The sequence below is a fragment of the Micromys minutus genome (genome assembly GCF_963924665.1).
Source record: "Micromys minutus genome assembly, chromosome: 1".
Taxonomy (NCBI): Eukaryota; Metazoa; Chordata; class Mammalia; order Rodentia; family Muridae; genus Micromys; species Micromys minutus.
This window is the reverse complement of record NC_137969.1, coordinates 149,047,851-149,072,766: the sequence shown is the minus strand read 5'-3', so window position 1 is coordinate 149,072,766 and position 24,916 is coordinate 149,047,851.

Below are 24,916 nucleotides of genomic sequence, written 5' to 3'. Positions count from 1 at the left end.
TGATTGTCCACACTGATTTCCAGGGTGGCTGGGACAGTTTGCAATCTCACCAATAGTGACTGAGAGTTCCCACCATTTTACTGTCATTTGTTTTGTTGATCTTAGTCATTCTGCATAGGGTAAGATGAAACATCTCAGAGTTGTTTTAATTTGCATTTCCCCAGATTCTAAGGGTAGTGAATACAATACCTTTTGAGAGATTTCTTAGATATTTTTATGAGGCCCCACTTGTCAATTGTTGGCCTTGCTCAGTGTGTAAGCCAGCCCCAATAAATGCTGTCCTTTATAGGAGTTGCCCTTCATGGTGTCCATCACTAAGACAGTGTATATGCTTATCACCCAACACTTACCAACTCCTGGTCTTATGTTTTCGTTCTGTCCTAAAATTCTTCCCTACAGTGCCCAGATGTGCTGTGGAAGTTCCATTGATCATATGGCACTGTGAGCCATCAAAATTTTAGAGTTCTTACAGTGTCTTCCCAGAAGGTGTTGGATACTCTAGAATCTTAAAGAATAATAACCTTTCTTTTAACTTTTCCTTCCCTTATGATTCATGGCTTCAGATTCATAAAATTCTTATTTATATGTATTTATTTAAAAAGTAATGTAGAAACTAGGGATAGTGTTTGGGAAACTCAACACTATGAAGTACTTTAGCATGTGCCATGCATAATTCTAAGTGTGCAACATGCATGCCCTTGCTTGTTTCTTAAGGAACTCCTATAAGACAGGGACTGTCATTGTCTTGTTTGTTTTGATCCACACAACAATGCCCAGAGCTATCGAGTGCTAGCCTACTTTCAATTCTGTTACTGTGATAAAATGCCGGGCAAACAGAAAACATCTTCAGAGGAGAAAGGGTTTGACTCACAATTCCATGTTAAAGGCCATTATTTCAGAGATTCAAGGCAGAAGCTCGAGGCACCTTGCTCATGGTCAGGAGCACAAAGAAACACATATATGCATGCTTGTCCCTCAGGTCCATTTCTCTTAAACACTCCAGAACCCAGACCCAGAATGGGGCCACCTATTGCATGCTGGGCCTTCCATCTTTGTTAAACCAAATAAAAAATAATCCCTTATGGCATGCCCACGAGTCCACCAAACCCAGGAAGTCCTTTACCATGCTGTTTTTCCCAGGTGATGGTAGCTTGTACCAAGTTGGTAATTCAAATTATCCATTGTGAGCAGCTTCCCCACCATGACGGCATCAGAGTACTGTTGAACAAAAAGCCTAAGTTTTCAACTATACTTGGAACTACCCCTATGTTCCTCTCCTCATCAATGGGTCAGACTCAACAAACATAACTCCCTATGGCACCATCCCACCACGCAGTGGGCTTCCTGCTCAAAGGAGACTGCCACTCCACAAGAGGCAATTAGTCATGCTAACAAGACCCTTGTGGCCTCTAGTATACAGGAGAGACGAGGGTTTGGGTTCATGCTCTCCCCAGATTGACCTCCAATTGCTATAGGACTCTGCTGCTGAGATCAGATAATTATGAGGAACGGTCCTTTGGAAGATGTGAGGCCAGCAGCTTTTCCTCCCAGTGCTTGCTTCCCCCCATATGCATAAAGGCCTGCAAGTGACCAGGAAGAGAGGCTAGCTAGATTCTTTTCTAGCTCTTTGGTTCTCTGAATCTATAATTTATGAATAAATATAGTTTTGACATGTTTTTTAATCCCTCTTCTCTTTTTGTTTGACTCCACATGGAGAAAATGAATCAATAAACATAGTTATCAAATTGAATAATACACGAATATTCAAAATGAGAGAAAATGCACCTCCTGTCCTTCTAGATGAAGTTCCCTGGAGGCAAGCACTTGTGCTGCCTCTCGCTTTTGTTCGCCTGGAGTTTATTACACCCCTTTAAAAAACGCCTGCCTTACTGCTTCCTGATTTACGGGCATCAGGCATCATCCATCGACTCCTGCATTGAAAGATGAACATAGATCTCACTAACTATGTTCTGGGGTGAGCGCCCTTTCAACAGTTCTGTGACCTTAGCTCAATCCTGTGACCATGAGGTGTCTCTGCAAGGGAGGAAACCGACCTAGGAAGGCTGCTCTGCACTACAGTGACTGTAGTTACATTTGTGGAGTTGAAATTGGAGCACAGAGGGGCACTGGCTATGAATGGCTCATGATTTACTCCAAGGAGGGGCCTTGCTACTCCTGGGGATACTGGCTTGGATTTTAAAGAGGTTAATCAAGAGGGAGTGAGGTGATTGTCTTAGATGAGCACACAGTTTATTGCTCCCAAGAGAGCTTTGTGGCATAGGGGAGCCAAGAAATTGGAGCTATTTTACTATAATTGATGTATTCTACTGTTCCAGGCAGTGGGAAATGGCAAGGTCACTTGAGACAGGAAGAACCCAGTGCCCAGAAGACCTGCAGCCATATCCAGTAATTGGAAAGGAAAAATTTGGGAAGTGACTTATATTGTTACACTAGAAAAAAAAAATCTTTCTGGGGATCAGGAGAACGTCAGTTGGAATCCCTGGAGACAGCGCAGTGGATGAGAGACAAGGCGCAGGTGGTCGCTCTCCAGTGACTGGCACCATGGGAGAGGCCTGGAGGGAGTAGGAGCCAGGAAGAGAAACTCTTGTAATGTTCACCTGTCTTAGCAGGTAGCTTTGGAGTCCACAGAGAACAGTGTGCTGTCCTTTCACCAGGGCTTCATCCCTAACAGCACAGACAAAGGCACAGGGGAATTTGGAGGGATGATGTAAAGTTGGGTAAGCATTCCAAGATACGGTATTACTGGGATCTTTCTGTCAGTGTGAATCTCTCTCTGTCTCTCTGTCCCTCTCTCTTCCTTCCCCCTTCTCTCTTTCTGTATGTATTTATGCATATGTGTGTATGATTGTGGAGGCCAAAGGACAGCATTAGATGTTGCTCCTTAGAATAAATCCAAAAACACCCATACTGAAAAATAAATAATGTTTTTGTACATGTGCACATGCATACGTGTGCATACCAGAGCACTCAGAGGACAATTTGAAGAACCTGACTCTTTCCTTATACCACATGGGTCCCAGGGATAAAAGCCAGGTTGTCAGGCTTAGTGGCAGGTGCCTTTACCCACTGAGACGTCTTGCCAGCCTCACCTTGTATTTTGAGAACCAGGATCTCACATTGCCTGTAGCTTGTCAATTTGGCTGGGCTGCTTGGTCACTGAGCTCTAGGGAACCATTTTGTTCTGTTTCCCCAGTGCTGGGATTACAACAGTTTATTACCATATTTGGCCTTTTACATGGTCGGTCACTGGGACCAAACTCAATCCTCCTCCTAGCACAGCGAATGCTTTACTGACTGATCTGGCTTCTCAGCCCCGGCCCCAGACTCAGACCCGGACTTGGACCCAGGTCCCTTCTTCTCACTGTGTATTTCTTCTAAATTTTAGATTGTATATATTTATATAATTACTCCCGTCCCTTTTCTTATTCCAAACCCTCCCATGTACCCTTTCTAATTCTCTTTCAAGTTCACATCTCTTTATTACTAATAACTTTTCATATATATGTATATGTACATACATATTCCAAAATATGACCTTCTCAGACTGTAGAATGTCACTCATACTGCATGTATGTCTTCAGGACTGACCATTTGGTGTGTTCTTCCTTAGAGAAGACTATTCCACTCTCAGCATCCTTAGGTGCCTAGGCCTTTCCTTCTTCCTGCTCTTCAGAAACACATGGTTCTTTTTGGCACAGAACAAAGGAAAGTGATCACTTTTCTGCCTCCTCGTTTTTTTCTCCACACAGAGATAAAACATCTTTTTCTCTGGTCTTGTTATCTTCCTGATGTGACTGAGGTAGTGAGGGCAGCTCCTCCCCACCCAGAGGACATACAGGCTACCACGGTGGTCTTGTGAGGGTGGACACATTACCCACATTTTAGATGTCTGGATATGTTTCAAGGGCCCTTTCGACTTTCCCAGGTCAAGAGTGGCTGAGCCAGGATGTAACCCAGATGTCACAGGTCTAGGTTGATAGTTGACAGAAATGTCACATTAACACAGCAGAAAGCATTTTGGAAAGAGAGCTCAGTCATCAAAGTCCTTGCCTTGCAAACACAAGAACTAGAGTTACATCTCCAGAAGCCATGTAAAGTACTCCAGATATGGCAGGCGGCACGTGCTTTTAGACCCAATGTGTGGGAGGCAGAGCCAGGCAGCCCTGGAGATCACTGGTCAGTTAGCTTTGCCTGATCAGTGAGGTCAAAGCCAGTATGAGACCCTGTCTTAAAGATAAGGTGAATGGCCCCTGAGGAACAATGGCTGAGGAAGTCCTCTGGCCTACACCCACATACAGTACATATCTGAGGGAGGCTGAGGAAGAAGAGTCTCTTCCCTTCTCTCAGAAGTCTTATTTTTATACTTTAGTGAAACTTTCATCAAAGACTTCAAGAGGAGCCTGGGGTATGTTTTTTCTTTATCTAAAGATAAGAAAGGTTGGCTACTGCTTGGTCTTTTCCACCTTGAGCGTCTGGGATATAAAACTAATATGACATGTGAGATGAAGTATATCTTTCCTTTAGAACATGTCACCTAGGAAATGGCCTTAGAATCTCACAGAAGCTTCTGACGTCACAGCCAATTTGTCATATGACCCTGTAATGGTGGGGGATGATTGGCCATTATCAAGAGCAAAGAACTCATATCACATTCTCTATGAGACACTTGACCTGTAAAAGGAAGTATACATGGGTAAAAACTTCTGTCAGCAGACACCAGAGACCCCAAGGTCAGACAGCTGTTTGTGGGACTCACCATCAGCATGACAGATGGAAATTTGGAAAGGTCAGAGTCAGAATTGGGTTTGTACAAATGGACAATTATTGGTGAGGGAGATGGCAGGGCACTTAAACAGAGATGAAAGAACAGACTCATCTTGAGAGAGGGGCAAGTTTCTGTGACAGTCGTACCGTGTGTTTGATTAATGACCAGACATTACCACTTGTATCTTTAGGGACATCATGAGCTATTTTGAGCATTGGACTTTCCAGTCTTGCATATCCTCACAGAAGCTGCGTCTTCACTAGTGCAGAAGTGTGTTCTGATAAGTTATGTATTCAAGGTGTTCTCTGCTATGATGTGTGTGTGTGTGTGTGTGTGTGTGTGTGTGTGTGTGTTTGTGTGTGTGTGTGTATATACCAGAGGGTAACCTCAGCCATTGTTCCTTAGGGGCCATTCACTTTATTTTTTAAGATGGGGTCTCATGCTGGCCTGGAACTCACTGAGTAGGAGAGGGTAAATGTCAACCATCAGGCTATTAGTCTGATGTAAAGAAGCTGGACCTGGGAAAATACTTTCGAGGGGAACTAACTAGCCACACCATACCATTTACATCTGGTCCAACTCTTAGTTTACATACAGTTGTAACACTTTTTATATTGCTGGATTTGTGTGAGTGTGTAAGCAGTGTTGGAGTGGGACTTTTAGGACAGCTTGTAGGAGCTGGTTCTCTTTCTGCAGTGCGGGTCCTAGGCATCCAACTCAGGCCACTGGGCTTGTTAGCAAGCACCTTTTCCTCCCACACCATCTCCAGGGCCCATAGTTGCAGTTCTTGATCTGGAAGTGTTTTTCAGAAGGGAGTTAGTAATGCCTATGTCATAGATCACTGCTAAAGAGGAGTGAGTGATGTCCACAAAGAGTCTGTATCTTGAGAATCCCCCACCTCAGGTTCTATGTATGTGTTAGGGATGCTGGTCAGGGCCAGGGTTGAGTGGCAGAAGGGCATCCTGGCCAGAGTTGTGTATCTGGAATTAAACTGGGCTGTGGCTCAGGGCGACAGTGCTTATCCAGCATGCATGAGGCTCCCCATCATGCAAGTGAATGAAAACAAAGCACCTTCCTTCTTTAATTAGGCCGCATGGGATTTAACTCCTTCATTGCTACCTTAGGATGAAATACATTATTCCCAGAGTCCCACTTTTCTCATCTGTAAAATGGGAGCCACAATGATCACTTCATACATGTGTGTGACTTAAAGCCAAACTTAATAACTCACAGTTGAACCTTGCAACTGGTACTGCTACAGCCCTAGAGAGTGGAGTTATGAAGGAGCTTGTTACTGCCTGGGTCCCCAGTTACGGGCTGCACTGCAGCCGTACCTCCATGACAGCTGCGTGGGAACACATGAGTAATTACCTCCAAAGTATACGTGTTTTCCTTGCCACCTATCACTAATAAATATTTAATTTACATTTGAAATCTGGCAGCTCTGAAAGCCATTAATCCAAATAAACACTCAGTGCTCTGCAAAGCAGCATGTCTCCCAGCCATGGCCCCACCTACTCTGTGATGCAGGAGACCCCACTTGACTGACACTGGTCCCTCATTGTACTTGTAGTGGGGGGACACTGGGCAGGGAAAGTCAGCAGGGATCTGTGGCAACTGTGAAGAAAAGAAAGACCCTGCAAACATTGCATTTGGTCTCTGTCAAACCCACGGAAAGCACAAGAGGAAGACAAGTTAAAGGCGTAGCAGCTCAAGAAAGTATAGAGCCCAATGCTCTGCTTTGCCTGTGTGGCCTCTTGTCTGTCCTTTGGTGAAAACCAAACAAATAAACTACCATAACAGAAGACAGCAGGACCTTCTGTTTTCCAGATGTTACCTGTCTTTCCCCTGTTGCTGCTCCTGTGGCCATTGGGTGAGGCTGACCCAGCTCCCTGTTCCAGGAGTCGGCATACTCCCCAGGCCTAATCATGACTGAAAGAACAGATTCTGAGAAAGGCAAGTCCTTTTGGTCCAGGTCTAGAGATATCCCTCACATATTGGGGGAAAGTCTTCTTGAGCACCAAGCTAATTGGCAGTAGCCTCTCAGTAGCTTCTGGGTATGCACATCTGAATTGTCTGAGCTACCTTGATGGATTTCTTTAGTCTGTCCAAGGACTGACTAACGATGGTTACAGCTCTGCTTATTCATTGTAGCTGAGCAGTGTCAGGGGCACCTCATGTTAGGACCTGTGTGTACAAGGAAATCATATAGACTATAGGCTTGAACCTGGGTTCTTGGAAATTGAGGCATAGACCACACACAGTCACAATTGTGGCTGTAAGGAGCTACCACATGCAGAAGAGATGTATAAATCTTAAACATGGAGTTCAGACCCAGTCCGAGGTTCATCGCCTCCTTTTTGGAGTCCAGGGGCTATACCAAGGGTGAAAAATGTGGCCTGTGAGAGGAATGTCCTCTGTTGTGAGTCACACAGTTAGTAGAATCTGTTTTTCAAAGTGCTGGAGGGCCCCAGTGATCAACGTGTCTGCCTGACTTGTTATTATTTTGAGAGCAGGTCTTGCTATCCCAGGCTGGCCTAGAACTTGCCCTCCCTCCCCACCCCCTAAATCAGACTCCACGCACTGGAATGATAGCCACTATGCTCAGCATGGTGACGAGGTTTTGATGGAGTTCTCCCCTCTCCTGCCTGTGAGAGGCAGAATCACCTTTGAATAGGGGTGGAATAAAGAAAGGGAAAAACCAGAACTGGGGCTTGATTTCTTCTTCCTTTCCTGGGTCACTGGCGTACAGCATTGTCAGGCTGGAGAGAGTTTTACTGACTTCAGGGAAGAGCCGGCAAATTTAAACAGAGACAAAGGGAGACAAATTAAGACATTGAAACTTCTAGAGCCATGGAGGAACTAAGGGGGCAGAAGCACCTGGAACTGTCATTGTCAGGTAGGCTGTAGGGACAGATCCAACATGGTCAGTGTGAGAAAGGCAGGCAAGCCAGAGAGAGCCTGGAGTAAATTCCACCTTGTGTATTCCCCTCTTTAGAGCACATATAGAGGGACATAAAGCCCCTTCCGTTCTTATCTTAAACAAACAAACAAGCAAACAAATAATAAGGGGATGAGAGTGCCATTTGAGGGACAACAGTGGGGTGTGGGGTGTGGGGTGTGGGAGAGCAGGTGTTTGGCCTGTGAAGGAGGAAAGGCAGGAAGGGTGGCTGGCAGGTGTATTGGCTTTGGCAGTGTGCTGAATTGCAGAAACTCAGGCCCAGATTTTTCCCAAATCCAATAATTTAGGAGAAGCTGGAAACTTAGACTTAATGCACAAAATCACTCATTTTTTATGCATGAATGCCCAGTTAAATTTTAAAAGATGAGGTATTGGTCTGCAGATCAAACGAGGTAAATCATAAGCCAGGAAATGCAACTCTTAGCAAAGTGGTTTCCAGCCAAGTCCTAGCCACATTTTGTCTTTGGGGACCACAAATAAGAACCTTAAACACCTCTGTCCCTTTGGGGGGAGTCTGAGAGGTGTAGGATGTGGTCTCACTCGTTCCTAATTCCTGAGCCACCACATGAGTTATGGCTCTGATTTCTTCACTTGCTCGTACACCAGAGGTAGCAAGAATGAACCATGCAACCCATCACGCCATACTAACTCATACATGTGAGGGAGCATTTGAGCAACTGAGATGAATCTGTGTATGATGGACATGCACCTGTAAATATGTACAAGGTAGTCCTTGCATTGAAAATGACCTTAAGACATCTCAGTTTTGCACTGGTTGTGTGCTGAAGCCATGATGTTTTTTGTTTTCAAGTTAAATAAAATACATTATTATGACTAATTTTCTGAAGCAAGGTTGGAATTTATTAAGAAAAAGGCAGTAGTACACACCCAAGGGTAGGCCTGGGCTTCTCAGGAGAGAGTTAGGTAGATTAACTCCATATGTTTGTAATCTTTAACATAGCTACTGTAAACTTTAAAATTGCATTTGTGGCTCCCCTTATATTTTTGTTGGATGTATCCTGGTTCCTGCCATCCCCAGGGTAAGGTAGGTAAAAACAATCACTCTTTCTGCTCTAGCAGCCACACTGCTGATATGGCGGGGTTGATTAAGAGGCCTGTAAACTTTGAGCGTGAGCACAGACAGTAAGTTGCCCCTTGACACAGTTGAATATGTAGACCGATGAATATGGCCACTGAACCCTTGGAAGACTCTGCTGTCCATGACCTCCGACTTACCGTTCTGTGTGGTGCCCTTTTCTTGGGGCGAACACCAGTTTTAGTCCCACATATTTGGCTTGATGTGTGCACAGGGGTGGCTCAGGTGATTTTGCTGTGCAGTCAGTGAAGAGTGTCACCAAGTGCCAGGAGCGATCCTTTGGGCAGCTTCCTCTCACTGCATGGCTAGCACACCAAGAAAGTCTCCTGTCCTGGCTGCTGTGGGAGGCTGGATGGTGGCCTCCAGCCCTCGTGCCTCTGATGTGACATTGGCATTCCCCTAGAAACTTGGGAGAAGTTAGGGGTCTGTGTGGAAGAAGATCTACCTGCTCTCACAATCACGCCAAGATGTGACCTGCAGCCAGTCTGTCTTCTGACTAAGGAGTGCTTGCTGCACATGAAGGCTAGAGGTAGGAGATGCCAGCAGAGAAGCCAAGGCAGTATGGATGATTTGTGAGTGTGGGATGTAAATCAGAAGTCACTCATAGGAACAATGCCACGTGCTGTAAGCAGTGATTTTAATAGAAAGGACCTCTGTCCCTATGTCCCCTGCCCCATGTTCCCTTCCCTTTTTCTTCACCCTACCTTCCTCCTTGCTTCCCCTCTCTTCTTCCTCCTGCTTCTTTCTCTCATTTTCATCTTTCTCCTCCCCCTGCCCCGTTCCTTTTAGCTTTCTTTATACTGGGGCACTAACCTGCCACCCTGTCTTCGTATCTGTCAGAGTCCTGATTTATGCCACTTCAAAGTTTTGCATGGCTGTCACCTCATTAAGGTATTTATGTCCTGGCAGCACTTGAACTTGAATCTACCTTGAAGGTGTAATTGTGTGTTGCTAATGTAATGGCTGGAGTTGCCCATGCAAAGAGTAACATGAGAAAGGTCATCAGGAGGAATACAAGGTCACAGAGCCACCTGAAGCGTGCTCAGGGTTGATTTGCCCATTTCCTCCAATCCTGGAGAGAGGAAGCCTCCAGATAGCAGGTGAGGCCTGGGGAGGGAATGACTCCATTGTGGGATGGTGCAGATGGCAGTGCAGAGTTTATTGTGCTTTCCAAATGGCTAAGAGCCTCACTGACAGTCTGAGAGCATGCACAGCGGTAGCTCTGGCCCAGATGCCTGGACATGGAAATGGACCAACGGGAGATGTGGCTGCGGCTCCAGTACAAGGAGCTTGCAGTTTCTTCCACACTAGCAAATTTACCTGCAAAAGAGTTTAGTAGAAGATTTCTTTTGCAAAAACAGATAGGAAATCAAGTTTTCTCTCTAGTGTTTAATTCTCTTCCAGATTCTGAAGGGGCTGCGAGTCATGGCTGGACCAGCACTGTCTGTCCCACCTCCCTGTTCTCACTGAACGGGGAGAAAGATGGCTGCCACGGGCCCCAGAATTATCTCACATTTATAAATCCAGCCATTATTTAAGACGGATCTCAGATACAAGGAAGAGACAAAATAATATGGCTTTATACCGGTAAAACCAAAGTCTATGTGCAGAGAAAGACCATACATTCGACTAGTGAGCACCACAGGGAAGGGCAGAGCAGAACCTGGGCTGCGCAGAGGAAGACAGTGGCTCACCTTCACGTGCTGGCACAAGGAGAGGTCCCCAGAGGCCAAGGACTCCTGAACCCAGGTCATAGATAACTTGGAGTTTACCTGGTCCTGGAGCAGTGGAGTAACATGCCAAGTTCACACAGCCAGTGAACGGATGGGATACTCAACTCAGGTCTCACTTTAACCAGAGCTTTAAAACCATGTTAATTCTAGAGGGTACCTGCCTTACAAGTGCACAAAGACCTATGTTCAAGTCCCAGAACCCATGTGGAAACATAGGCTATGACCCCAGTGCTGGGGAAATGAACACAGCCCCCGCCCCGGGCCTGCCGGTCAGCCAGCCTAGCTGTCTTGCTAAATTTCAGGATAATGGGGAAGAAAGTGGTCAGCACACACCAGGGTTGTCCTCTGGCATCCACTTGCACATGCACACATGCACACATGCATGAACACACATGCACATTATGTAATTGGTTTTTCCTAAGAGAGGGAAGTGTCTTAGGGTTTTTATTGCTGTGAGGGGACACCAGGACCATGGTGACTCTATAAAGAAAAGCTTTCATTGGCGAGGTTTACAGAGCAGAGCCTTAGTCCACTATTGTCATGGCAGAGAGCGTGAGGCACCAGTCAAACGGAGCTGGAGAAGGAGCAGGAAGACACTGAGATACAATGCCTCCAACAAGCCACACCCCCTAGGAGTGTTACTCCCTACAGGCCTATGGTGGCCATTTTGATTCAACTGCCACTGGGGGTCATGTCATTTAGAACATAAATAGCAACTTTTATCTTACGGGAGACAGGTGTCAGCTGGTAAAAGCCCATTTTAGTGTTCCTCCGATACAACTGTGACATACGTTACACGGGGGCTGTCTCAGAGGATCCCAGAGGGATAGAGCCCAATGCCCCAAACAAGTCACCTGCTTGTTTACCCTCCACTGGATGGCTTGGCTCCTTCTTCTGGATCACTTTACCATTCTCCATTTTTAGGTAATTTCCTATTAAAAATACCACTAAAACTGTTTTCATCTATTAATCACAATCATCATCATCATCACCATCACCACCATCACTATCACCACCACCATCATCACCACCATCACCATCACCACCACCATCATCACCATCATCACCATCATCACCATCATCACCATCATTACCACCACCACCACCATCATCACCATCATCACCATCATCATCACCATCATCACCACCATCACCATCACCACCATCACCATCACCACCACCATCATCACCATCACCATCATTACCATCACCACCACCATCATCACCATCACCATCATTACCATCACCACCACCATCATCACCATCATCACCACCATCATCACCATCATCACCATCATCACCACCATCATCACCATCATCACCATCATCACCATCATCACCACCATCATCACCATCACCATCACCACCACCATCATCACCAATATCACCATCATTACCATCACCACCACCATCATCACCATCATCACCATCATCACCATCATCATCACCATCATCACCACCATCACCATCACCACCATCACCATCACCACCACCATCATCACCATCACCATCATTACCATCACCACCACCATCATCACCATCACCACCATCACCATCACCACCACCATCATCACCATCATCACCACCATCATCACCATCACCATCACCACCACCATCATCACCATCATCACCACCATCATCACCATCACCATCACCACCACCATCATCACCATCATCACCACCATCATCACCATCACCATCACCACCACCATCATCACCATCATCACCACCATCATCACCATCACCATCACCACCACCATCATCACCATCATCACCACCATCACCATCACCACCATCACCATCACCACCACCATCATCATCATCACCATCACCACCACCATCATCACCATCATCACCACCATCATCACCATCATCACCATCATCACCACCATCATCACCATCATCACCACCATCATCACCATCACCATCACCACCACCATCATCACCAATATCACCATTATCACCATCATTACCATCACCACCACCATCATCACCATCACCACCATCACCATCACCACCACCATCATCACCATCATCACCACCATCATCACCATCATCACCATCATCACCATCATCACCATCACCACCACCATCATCACCATCACCATCACCACCACCATCATCACCAATATCACCATTATCACCATCATCACCATCACCACCATCATCACCATCACCATCATCACCATCACTATCATCATCATCACCATCACCATCACCATCTCAATCATCACCATCATCTTCATCATTTCTATATGGTTTCATACATGCACATAATAGACTTTAGTCATTTCCTCTCTGTTAGTGTCTTTCCCTGCTCCTTCTTCCAATAAAGCCCCTCTTCCCCACAGTGCCTCTCCTACTTCCATGCCTTTTCTGTTTTAGGTTTCACTTGCTCTGAGCCCGTTCTGAACTCAGAGGCCTGTGATATCAGTGAAATATTTCCCATTGTAAGGAAGAGATGCTGCACACTGCACTGGAAATAGGGTGGGACACAGGACATGACTGTGTAAGGGGACCGCCTGGCAGCCATAAAGATGAGGGAACAGCTAATTGCCCCATTCTCTCCACAGAAGGAGACTCAGTTCCTCTGGAGAACCCCCAGGTAGTGATTAGGACAGCGAGAGATTGGGGGACAGGCACTATTAGAGCAAAAGAGTTTTCTTCACCAGACACAAAGGACAGAAAAAGGCACTCTGTAGATAGCCGGATGCTCTGGCTTAGAATTGGCATGGAATCATGGCTCCTCCCCTAATGCTAAGCTTCAGGAAGCTGAAATGCCTTCATGACAGAGGGGATGATTCCCATGAGAGCCAAAGTCCCATCTTCTTTCAATTGTGAATCACCCAGCACAGGGGAGAGAAACTCAGTGCTGTGCTTAAAGAACAAATGAGTGTACAGTGTGTGTGTGTGTGTGTGTGTGTGTGTGTGTGTGTGTGTTCCTCTCCATTGCTGGTTCTCTCTGTGGTTCTCCTGCAGTATCTCCTCTCTGCTCCCTCCCTGTGCTCAGAGGAATGAGTGGCCCAGTAGAGTGATGTGTTTGAAAGAACCTGGGTCAGACGGTTCAGCTCTCTCCTCTCTTCATAATCAATGTGTGGACCCAGAATGTCTGGGAGAGGGCAGGCACGTCTGATGGATTCTGAAGCTTAGTTTTCAATGGATACAATAGGCACATTATTCACTGCTAGTCTTATTATGGACAATAGCAATCTTTTTGTTCCTATCAACTTTCTTAACTTCAGGCCTCCCACAAAGAGTAGTGGAGGGCAGAAAATGCCCTAAATCAATAAAAAAGCCCTCGATGTTGATGGAGCAAACTGAGGAGTGAGGGTCCATAGTAAGTTTCTAATGTAAATCTTAAAAAAGATTAATATACTAAACTTGTTAATTTAACATGTTTATATTCTTGATATCTATCTATCTATCTATCTATCTATCTATCTATCTATCTATCAGCTAATATGCCTGGAACCCAGGATAGCCTGAGTAATAATTTTATGTGCATAAGCAGTTGCTTGAATGAGAAATTCTACATTCCAGAAGCCTCTGTCCATTCTCGGAGCATGTCTGGGGCTATTTCTCATTCTTCAGTTATGAGTAGGAGGGAAGAAAGAGACTAGAAACCCTGGCTGCTTCTAGGTGCTTCTGTCCCTAAGAAATCTCCATAGGAACAAGGCACGGCTGGAGCTTTATTCACTCAAAGATATTCTAATGGCTCATTCACTCTCTTGACAAATATCAAGTGCCCATGTGGTCATCATACTATATTTATAAACGTAGAAAATACAAGACATATACCTTGTCTTTACAGAGTTTATAGTCCAGATCCAGGCTCTAAATAACCCAAGCTCATTGCGAAACAGCTTATAATCCAGTAACGGAGCAGATATTTCACACTGACTGTAGGGGTCAGAATCAGAATGATTTGGTGATAAAGGGAAGCAGAGCAGACTGTGGACTTGAAATGAGTAACCCCGTGTAAGGCTTCCCCTCTCACATCTGGACTGGAAGACTAGAGGGTATGGCAGAGATGGTCTAGGAGGCGGCAAGGGCTCTCACACACCCAGAGCCCTGTAGGCTACAGGAAACATGGACAGAACAAATGGTACATATGGAACCATGGCCTCAAGGCTGCTTTGGTTTGGCCAGTGGAGAGTCCAGCTGACTGGAGCAGAGCGAAGCGAGGAGAGTGACATGTCACAGATCCCTCTCAGAACACTTTGGGTCAGTGCTCACACTCTGTCCCATGTTTTCCTTCTGGGTGCTACTAACATGACCTTTCTCTTCATCCCTCCCCATCTCTGCCAACTCTGGATTCCCACACTATCCCCTGCATCTTTTCTACACCTCTGTATTTCTGACAGTCCCTTCATCAATAAACAGTTCACATCTGATTTCATGGGAACATCCATTTCATGATAAACTCTGAACCTGCCTGCAAGAAACTCACAGTCTAGTAAGAGAGCAAGGCCCAAATAAAACCACTCCTAACAAGGGAATGGAGACAGCGTGTTGGTGGGTAGAAAAGGTGTGTGATGGATCAGATCACAGACAACTAGAGGTCCTTTCCCACCATCCTGTGGAGAAAGGGTGATAAGAATCCACAAAGCAGAGCTTCTGTCCTACAACTGTAGGGATTTGGTTGTGGCATTATGAGTTACCACAGTATTAGTTACTATGTAGGACTAGTTAGCAATGGTGTGTGCTCCAACCCCATGCAGTTAGCAGTTAGTGTTTTCCTCCCTCAGACCTCTGTTTTCTCACTCAGGGGCATTTGCAGAAGCAGCAGTGTTAGGCCCCCAGGAGACAGTGGTTCTCTTGGCTTTTGCTCTGCTAGAGGGTAATTGCTGAGCTACAGGGGAAGAGACCAAGGCAAATAAAAGTGTTTGGTGTCCAACAGGTTCAAGATACTGAGAGCATTTTTAAACATCCTCTGTGAAGAAGAAGGAAAGAAAATGTTTGGATTTAGTAGGGACTCATCTCTAAAGGTTCATGGGAGGTGTCAGGACCTCAGTAGAGAATGACTTTGAAGTATCTAGGAGGTGGGACCTGGGCTCTGGTACTCAGCCATGGCCTAGAGTACAGGACAGATTTGGTGCCCACCTATCAGTATTGAACAGGCTTGTTAATGATGGCCGACAGACAAGAAACTGGAGACTGTATGGCATGTAGTATGTTATCCTGGGGAGCTAAGTCAACCCTTGGTGAGGACAAGATGCCTCACTGGTGACTAAACTCAATGCTGCCCCTGGCATGGTGAGGTGGAACTGAGCAGAAATGAGGAATCCCGGGGAACACAGGTTGGTATTATAGATTGATAACTGTCCCATCAGTGGGACCAATTGGTTCCAAGTCAATAATTGTTTCTCTTTTGGAACCCTGGTGGGCAGAGATTAGCGTGAATGCCCTGAAGTCACAGCTGATATGGGAACATTATGTTTCAGTGATGAAATCAGTTTTGAAAGAGTTCTGAAGAACACTTTAAAACTCTGGCTTGATATTAGAGGGCTTAGCCAGTGCTTGGAAGGAGAACACAAAATGGTCTGTTTACATCACCAACAGTGGTAATTTCTCTGAAATCCCAAGGAATAGGAAGAAGAATTAAGCATATAGAAAGAGGACTTCAAAGTCCCCTTTTTTATCCCTTTTATTTCTAAACACAAACAGATGAACAAACAAAGCTGAACCCTTTTCAGGAAGACAGAAGAGCCCAGGAGTACCACAGTCTTCCCCCAGCAAAAGTTCTACCATTCTGAAGTCTCGAGGTTCTTCACAGCTGGGCTGCATGAAGCAGTAAACCAGAGCATACTGCTGGAGACTGGAAGGAGGCTGCACCACACTGGATGAGTCCACTAAGACAAGGGCAGACTGACTATGCTTACGTGGGAGTGAATATGGATTTCGGTCATAAGAACCGAGAGGGGACTGTGAGAGAATCTAAAGGGGGTTAAAGAATGAGATATGGGGAGGGTGTGTGGAGGGGGTGGGATGGAAAGATGGCTCAGTAGATAAAAGAACTGGCTACCCTTCTGGAGGACTTGGTTTAATTTCTATCACACACATCATGGCTCACAGTCATGTCTGGTCCTAGAGGACTGGACACCCTCTTCTGGCTTTGTGGGTACCAAATGCATGTGATAAAAATACCTACTTAAAAACAAAACATGAAAGTAAATAAAAATTTTTAAAAAAACAAATTTAAAAGCAAAACCTAAAATACCACCATCACCACCAACAACAACAACTGAGGAGATTTGGGGAAAATGAGAATCCATGTGATACGAAAATAAAAATAGGGACCTGGGGGCTGGGGGTGTGAGCAGGGATGGGGGATGGGCAGTGAGTGGAGGGCTGGAAGAAGGACTCAGCCAAAACAAAGTTCTCAAGACAATCATAAGAAAATCTGTTACTTTGTATCTGAATTGAAAAGAACTCTTCTCTCAGGTTTTCTGGATTCTGCAACAAATTATAAAACATTTAGAGGCTTAAACCTTCTCCAATTATCATCCTAAATTCTGAAGGTCAGATATCAAAGAAGGGTTGAACTGGACTTAAAATCAAGGCATCAGCAGTTTCACTCTATCTACAGGAATGAAATCTATTTTGTTGACATATTGTGCTTTCTTTCCTCTCCTTCCCCCCCTTTCTTTTTTCCTTTCTTTATTCTAAGGATTCTCACTATGTAGCCTTGGCTGTCCTAAGACTCACTATGTAGACCAGGATAGCCTCTAGTTCTCTGACTCAGGGTCCATTCATTCTTCCTTCCAGCCTCAAAGCCAGAAATCCTTGGGCCGCCTCTTCCTTTCATAGTCATTGCTCGGGTAACTGTTTTGTCCTCTCTTCCATATCAGGAGAGATCATTGAGATCACAGTGGACTATCCCATAGGCTACAGAATCCTCTCCCATTCTCCCGTCTCAGGTCATCCAGTTAGCTAACTTGTTCTGTGATTCCATCTCCAGATGATTCTTAGAAGGGGTGTTAATTCTCTAGGTTTTGCTGTAGCACCCGGCAAAGAGAGTCTCCCCAGCAGAATAGTCACTGACTTTCACTCTCCTGCAGGCAGCTGTTTTAAACCCTGGGTTTTTTGTTCCACAGCAGTTGGGCTAACACTCCTCAGATCTTCATTAACCTGCCAAGTGCCTTTAAGATGATCAGAGGCAAAGAGGGCTGAATATCAACAGGCCCCTCTGCTATGTGTTCAATAATCTAGCCTCCCATCGACTTGAAACTCACTGGATATGTTCTGAGAAGTGAAACTGTTCAAGGCCACTCAGCCAGACAGTGACAGCTAGAGAGTGAGAAAGTACCATTCCCCAAGCTATGTCTGCCATGATCACCAAATCATCGGCAGAGGACATCACAAGAGAAGGCAGTCAGGACAGGAGGGATGCTCAGCTCTGACATCCCCCAGATGGCGTTTCCTAAGCACTCACAAGTCTTAGGTTGGTGCAAACTGGAGATACCATGGTGCAAAGGCTGGGACAGAGTTTGGACTGAGAATGAGGGTCGACTTAGTTTTTGCAACAGTACATTCTTCTTTTATTCTTAGTTTTATTTTTTGGTGGGGGCATTGGAGATTAAATGCAGGGGATTGGATATGCTAGGCAAGACTTTTATCACTGAACTGTATCCTAAATTTGCTATTTAAAAAGTACTTTATTCAAACAAACTGTTTGATCTTTCATAATTCACACACACACACACACACACACACACACACACATGAGAGAGGAGGGAGGGAGGGAGGGAGGGAGGGAGAGAGAGGGGGGGGGCAGAGAGAGAGAGAGACAAAGAACAGAGAGAGACAGAGAGAGAAGAGGGACAGTGAGTTAATATTTCACCATTATGCCCCCCTTATTCCTTTCTCCCTTCCATTGAACCCCTTCTTTTCCCTGGTAAGTCCTTTCTTGCTTTCATGTCTTCAGGTCTTGTAGTTCGCTGCACTTAACTAGGATTTCCTGCATGGGCACAGCTGGTCTATTTACTAGAACAAGGGCTGCTTCCTAGTACTTATGCCACAGGCAATATGTCTCCCTTCTCAGCTTCCACTAAGAGCATCTCATTCTGCAGGGAGGGGCGGGGCCTGTGGATCTTCCTCCCATTCACAGTGGAGCCCAGTCTTGTGTCTGTAGCCACTGCTGGTGTGAGTTCACAGGCACAGCAGCCTATCCTCTCTAGGAAATGGCATTTCACAACACTCCTTCCAGCTTTCTCTTCTTCTGCTCTCTCCACACTCTCTTCTGTGATGTTTCCTGAGCCTTGGGGGAGTGGGTACATATGTCCACTTTAGGCTAGCCATTTATTTGTTTGTTTGTTTGTTTATTTATTTACTTTTATCCTAAGACAGGTTCTTACAAAGCTTCCTGGATGGCCTAGAACTCCCTCTGTTATCCTGGTAGGCTTTGAGACTTACATCCTTTTGTCCCAGTCTCTTTTGTAGTTGGGGGGGCAGACTGATGTCACCAGGTCAGTCTCTTCCACCTTCCTGTATGTCTGTCAGGGCAAACAATGTAACCATCTAAGGCTAAAATGAATAATAGAGTTCCCAGGAAAACCTTTGACCATGAAGATGACGCAGCAGCAGTGGATGCGACACATGTCCCCTTCCTCCCCTCTTTTGGTTATACACCCAGCCCCTCCTCACCCATGCCTTTTACAAGATACTGATGATAATTCGGATGGGAAACCCAGGAGCACAGGCAAGGGTTACCAAGAAACTGAAATGCAGGCTTAGTTCTGTTACTGCTGCCCAAGGTACGATGTATTGTATTTCAGTATATTGGATTTTTCCATCCGTTAAAATGTGGGCCATGAAAACTACTCCCTCCTAACCTCATGAGGCTTAGGGAACATCTCTGCTTTCTAAGACTAAAAAAAAAAAATCTATAGAACAAGGAAAAGCCCGGTTACTAATCTCACTGTACAAACAAGTAGAAAATAAGGAACCAGGAAACTTGCTAATGATTGAGAACTATAAATATTTCAGGCTGAAATGAATTTAGAAGTAGCTGAAGAAGCATTTGAGTAACAGCTCCAGAGACTGGAATCCTTTATCAATATAGCTACTATTGTTAATAGATAGATATTGAACAACAGCTATGCTTTGGGTGGGCTGCAAATAAGAATATTTAGATACAGCCCCTCCCCACTGAAAGGAGACTGACAGCAATCAGAGCAGAAATAAAGGTGAGGAGGAGATGGGGGAGGAGGGAGTTGAACTGAAAACCCCAGAGTATGAGATGTCAAGGGTTCAGAGTCTGTGAAAAAGAATAGAGAAGGAGGCTCTTGTCCAAAGGCATTAGGGACTATGATAAAACAAGCTTTCAAGGAACAGCCTCACATTGGGCTGATGTCATTGGCAAGGGAAGGGTCAAAGGGTTAGCCTCAGTTAGGTTTCTGAGACCATGCATGACCTCTGCACACATTCCATCCCTTCTCCTCTGAGCCGGCGCTTCCTCCTCCTCGATACATCATCTGCGGTCATTTGCCAGCTTTACCATTGCAAGTTTTCTAGAAACCAGAAGGACATTGGCTTCGTTTTGGAATTTCAATGCAGTGATACTTTGTTTCTTTAGTGTCTGCTGGACTATTGTGTGATTGGAAAGAAGAAAGGATGCTGACTGGTTAGTTGTTACTCAAGGGAACCCAGGCAGTGGAGGAAATAGGTGGGGTTCCTAGTGATGCTCACACTCCCCACTCTTCTCTCAATAGCCCCAAGTTTCTTGCATGTGGTATAGCTGAGGTGCTGACCATCTTATCCTTGGACAATTAGTGTAATTTCATCTTCTTTGCCTGGGTGTTGTGGAGGGGCCAGGAAATGACCCTAGCCTGCCCTAATCAATGTGTGGCCAGATCCTGACCTCGTTGATTCACTTTGGTTGGTCCAATGAGAATGGAGCATGGAGTTTCCTCTTGTGTCCTAAGTTCCACAGGAGAGGATTTGTCTCCTGCTTTTCTCTGAAGCATTTTGGGCGTGCACATCATGTTGGAGTCTCTTTCACAATCTTGCCCAGCCAGGCCTAGAGGTAGCCAACACATGGATAAGAACAGAGAGAACTAGGACAGAAATCTGTATCAGAATCATCAAAGAACCTTTGACAGAGTGCTTTTCTCTTGTGGATCAGTTCATCCCATCCTGTCTACGTTTGCTTGGCTTAGGTTATGTTAAAATTCCAAGTTAAAGGGCACAGCCACCGCTCTTCTGCCATAGAGGCGCCTGGGAAGTGGTGGTGCGGTGGTGAAGAGTTAAGTCTGGTCACAGCAGTCCATCAGCAGCTCTGTGACAGTAGGGAAGTGTTTCGGGTGAGGGCAGGGGACAGAGGATAACAGGCTTGTGAGGATTAGATGGGGTAATGCATGCACACTGCTGAGCACATCATGAGGGATCAGAAGAGAGCAGAACAACAATAAAGCGCACAACCTTGAAGGGTCTGCATGGCCCGAGTTACAGCTCAACTTCTCATCACGTTTCTCTCACTTCCCTTCGGTTGTCAGTTCTCTATTTCTACTTAGAAGGTCAAGCCAACGGAAGTGACTTTCTTCCATTTTATGTGTTCATTGTAAGAAACAGAATTCAGCAGCTGGATGATCAATCTATCTATCTTCTATCTATCTGTCTGTCAGTCTGATTATCTACCTATCATCTACCAGTCTATCTCTATCTATCTGTATATCTATCACCCATATTTAATTATAAATAATTGGATCACATATTACACAGCTTGAGAACTTGGAAATTGTGAGCTGGTGACCCAGGAAGCCTGGTAGCATAATTTCCAGTTCATGTTCAAATACATGAGACTTAGGAGAGCTGGTGGACGAAGTTCTGGTCTAAGGGTCTCAAGCAGCCAGAAGGCCAAGTTCCTTCTTTCTCAGCTACTTTGCTCTGTTCAGGACCTCAGTTAATTGGATGGTAGCCACCCACTCTGGGAGAGCAAACTACTTCACTTCACTATTCGAATACCAAGATTACCTGGTAACGCCCATCAGATATACTTAGTATAATACTCAGTATAATATTTGACTGAATGTTTGCACATCCTGTGGCCTAGTAAAGTTGACACCTAAGACTAACTATAGAGTTTTAAATTAAAAAACAAGCAACAATACCAGCGAGGTGTTGTTCTGCACACCTGAGATGTGGGGGTGGGGAAGCAAGAAAGATTTAAAGAAAGGAAGAAATGAAGAAAAGGGCAAACAGGAGAAAGAGAGTTAGGGGGGTAAAGAGGAAGGAAAGAATTCTTTTGTTTAGGATGGTATTGTTGTGAATGTTTATGGTTTAACATGTATTTCCCTTAATTGTCTCATTTGATCATGTGAAGTTGCTTTGACACATACCATCTCATCAAAATATTGGTGTTGGAAACACCCTGAGACAGAGTTGTATTGTCAAGGTTGCATGTCTCATGAGCAGCAGTAACAAGACCAGAAATGAAATCTCCTGAGTCCAGCATCCTCTTCCTTTGCTATGCTGGGTTTTTATACATCTGATTTTCTGCACAGAGTTACGAAGTTGAGAAGAATCTGTTTACAGATTCACCCTTCTCCACGATGCAGTGTGTCGTTGGGGTGGGACAGAGCACAACACACTTTGTCAAGAAGTATGTACTAACTACTATCACTCATTTGCCAGCACACAGTCTAGCAGCTTTCTTTTCTTTGCCTTTGACCAGTGAGGAGTGCCTTTGAGAGACACTCCTGGCTTGGCACTTAATTATCAACTGGAGAGAAACTCTTGCTTTGTTAATGGTTCCTGAAATCTTGACACGCAAGAGAGCACAAAACAGTACTCTTTCTTGTTTGTTCTCCTCCTTCTAAAACCACACGAAATTATTTAAGGAAGTTGTAATGAAATGTGCCTGTCACTTATTAAGATGGATGTCTGAAGTGTGCTTTCCCATTACTGGAAATGGCAGAATCAAATTAGGAAGTAACAGTCCTCAGCATCTTCTCCAACTTGCTTTTACATAATGTTTGGGAAAATGCCACTTCAACAGAAAACTGTGATTGTGAGGGCTGGGGATGTTTCTCCAAAGGGGCTGTGTTTACTAGTGAGGTTTCCCTGCCTTTGCTGGTGAAGTGTCTGGGCGGTGGAGTGGAGCCGCCTTGTGTGGGCTGCATCAGGGAGTTTGGAGGCTGTTCCACTCCATCCAGGTAATAAACCAAATCAACAAAGTAAGGAGTGGCTGGGGGAATGGTTTATTTGAAAGAATAAAATACCTTTCACAAGCCATGAAACCTGGCCCATTATTTCCAGATTATCATTATCTCTTTGCCTCCAGGGAGGAAACTGCTCAGAGAGTTTTTTAAAAATGTTCCTGCTAAAGAGGACCTTCAGATCACTTAATTTGTCTTCTGTCTAAACTGAGAGATCTGATTCTCAGCCTCCTGGACTAGCCTTCTTCTTCTCCTAATACCGAGAGTCAGTTTGGGTTGTTCTCGGTAGGAACTGAATCACCATTCTTGGGACTTTTGCTTTGCTGTACCGTTGCAGAGCAGATCACAGGAGGAGAGGGGTTCCTTTTGACTCGTGGCTGCAGCTCTGGCAGTGAAGGCCGGTGCAGTGGCGGTCATGGCATCCGAAGCTCCTCACATCTTGGTTGCCAGAAAGCACAGAACCTTCCAGGAACTAGAAGCAGGTGTCATCCAAAGTTCCCTTCCCAGCAAGCCACTTCACTTCTGCTAGACAGACCACAGTCTCTTAAGGTGCTTCTAAACTGTACCAGCTGAAAATCAAGGGAAACACAGAAACTTGTGAAGGACATTTGACATTGAAACAGCAAGAGCTTGTTAATTCTCATAGCCTTTCAGCAAACAATCACAGTCTCTAATGATAGCAACTCTCCAAGGGGCAAGGCATTATCCACCTCAGGCACACCACATGGAAGAAACTGGTGGTACTTGAGAAGACTGGAGTGGTTCTAGGCGAGCAACCAGTGGACCATCAAACCACTCTTCCCCCTACAGAGGAGCTAGAGTGCTCTTGAGTAGTTGGGCAGCCTCTGTTTGCTCTTTACTGTGAGCTAGAGGTGGCTGGCCAGTCAACAGCATGGCAGTGGTTCCTGAGAGATCAGTGAATGAGATGTGAGATGTCATCGGTGTCCATTCATTTTATTACTTATGAAAAACATTTTATGCACCCAATGGAATTCTCTTATTATCTTGCAAAGTGGGCAGTACACACATTGTCAGGAGGATGAGGTTTATGGTTGCCATTAATGTTCTCTTCTAATTATTTCTGGTCTTTTGCTTTTTGAATATCATTATTTTAAGCACCATGTCTATGTGAAGTGCTATGGATATTGCAATATAAGACGGACAGACCATTTTTCTTGGAAGGAGAAGCTCCAACAGGGCCTCCTCAGTGGAGTTCATGGATGTTTCTGCATCCTTCCCAATCACGCTGAGAGCCACAGGGATCAAAACCAACATTGCCCATATTCAATGTACATATAAGTGTGAGCTCAAACCCCTTTATATTCTGGCATCCTGTATGCCCTCAGAGTCTGCCCCAAGCAATAGAAGCTTCCCATGGGTTCACTCTTCCTCCCTGTCACCCACTATCTCTGTGGAGAAGGAGGGCCATTCACTGCTGAAATAATCTAGTGGTTAGGAAGTCCTTTCTTCCAAACTGAAATAGAATCTGCCTTCCTGCCACCTCCCCAAGCAATTCGTTCTTCCCTCTGGAAAAATCAAGGGATCAGACTACCCATCTTCTGCATGTCAGCTTTTCACAGGGCTGTGACAGCTGTCATAGTTCCTCTCTGAGCCCTCTTCTCCAGGCAAAATGTGACTGATACCCTCAGATGGGTTCTTGGCTGACACGTTCCCAGACACCTCATTATTCTCTTTCCTCATCTCCAGATCCACCCTGACTAACCAGTGTAACCTAAATGGGACACCAGTGTTTCCATACTGCATCTACTCTAATGAAGCCTTTGCCATTTTGTGCTCAAAATATGAAATGAAAAGAAATATATCAAAGGATTTAGTAATCTTTCAAAACAAAAATCAACCATCTACTTCCGTCTTCAAACCTTTCAACGGATTCCCCATTATGTCTAAGAGCCAAGAAGACCCTGGCTAATATGATTGTGGCTTTCCTCTCTGATGCCATTTTTCCTGAGCATCCCTGTGTGGTTTGCCCATTCACCCTCCCCTGCTTTCCTTCCCCAGATTTTCTTTGTCAGAGTCAACATCACTCTGAAAAATAGATTCCCAGGTTCTCACATCAGGCAAGCTCCACCAGGCTTGGCTCATCAACGACAGCGCTGAGACATGAAGGGTAGGCGGGAATTACCACAGGCCGCCTCCTACCTCAGACCCTGTTCTTTCCTG